Raw genomic sequence first — 1341 nt, forward strand, 5'->3', positions numbered from 1 at the left:
TCCAGTACTTTGGCCACCTCATGTGAAGAGTTGACTCATTGGAAAAGACCCTGATGCTGGGAGGCATTGGGGACAGGAGGAGAAGGGGACGACAGAAGATGAGATGGCTGGATGGCATCACCGACTCAATGAACATGAGTTTGAGTAGGCTCCGGGAGTTGGTGATGGACAGGGAGGCCTGGCGTGCTGCGATTCATGGGGTCACAAAGAATCGAACATGACTGAGTGACTGAACTGAACTAAACAAGTATGAAAGGGGGAATACAATAACACAATAATAGTGGGAGGCTTTAATATGCCACTCAAACAAACCTATGGATAGATCAACTAAACAGAAAATTAACAAGGAAACACGAACTTTAAATGATACAGTGGGGCCCACCCCAGGCTGGCGGTGAGCTGAGGGGTTAAGATGCTGGCTGGGCCCTGGGCTTATGGAGCCATGAACAGAGCAGGATCAGGCCCTCGCTGGCAGGTGCGAGTGTCCCGCTTCATCTCCTTCAGCACAACCCACCGCCTCCACAGCAAATTTCTTAGTAATGAAGAAAACTTGAAATTATTTGGGAAGTGCAACAACACTAATGGCCATGGGCACAATTATAAAGTTGTGGTGACAGTACATGGAGAGATTGATCCTGTTACAGGAATGGTCATGAATTTGACTGACCCCAAAGAGTATTTGGAGAAGGCAATTATGAAGCCCCTTGATCATAAGAATCTGGATTTAGATGTGCCGTATTTTACAGACATTGTAAGCACAACAAAAAATGTAGCCGTATATATCTGGAAAACCTCCATAAATTTCTTCCTGTGGGAGTTCTTTATAAAGTAAAAGTATATGAAACCGACAATAATATTGTAGTCTATAAAGGAGAATAACTCTTAGAGATTAATTTCCATCCATATTTGAAGAAGAACTTTATCCCCTTGAAAAATTAAGAAGTCATCACCTAACTGTTGCACTTATGCATTGTGTTCTGGAATCATTCTGAGTGAGTCCTGTTCTGACTCAAATCTATTTTAAAACCAAATTTGTAATGTATTCTGAGTATCATTTAAAGAGTCTTCACTTCAGCAAAATGTTCTGGTGTAGAATCGTTTGGAAGCAAAATAAATCTGGTTTTTTTTCCCCCATTATCTCATTTTTAGTATTCATTTTTTTCCTGGTATAATATAAATGGCAAAAATGGTTATAAGACTGACAGTAGGTGAATCTTATAAAAAATACCAGTGACCACAAAGTCTAGAAACAGAGACTACATGATATTTCTAGTAGATTGTGCCCCCTTGATTACTTCTTCTAGGATATGCTAAACATGTTCCATTGGAAAAGGGAATGGC

At 40.6% G+C, this 1341-nt stretch overlaps 1 pseudogene; it reads left to right on the forward strand.

Annotated features, from left to right (window-relative positions):
* The first annotated feature begins 442 nt into the window (after positions 1-442).
* On the forward strand, positions 443-879 carry LOC138070701 (6-pyruvoyl tetrahydrobiopterin synthase pseudogene; annotated as a pseudogene).
* Positions 880-1341: the final 462 nt, after the last annotated feature.

This window comes from Capricornis sumatraensis, chromosome X, assembly GCF_032405125.1.
Source record: "Capricornis sumatraensis isolate serow.1 chromosome X, serow.2, whole genome shotgun sequence".
NCBI classification, from domain to species: Eukaryota; Metazoa; Chordata; class Mammalia; order Artiodactyla; family Bovidae; genus Capricornis; species Capricornis sumatraensis.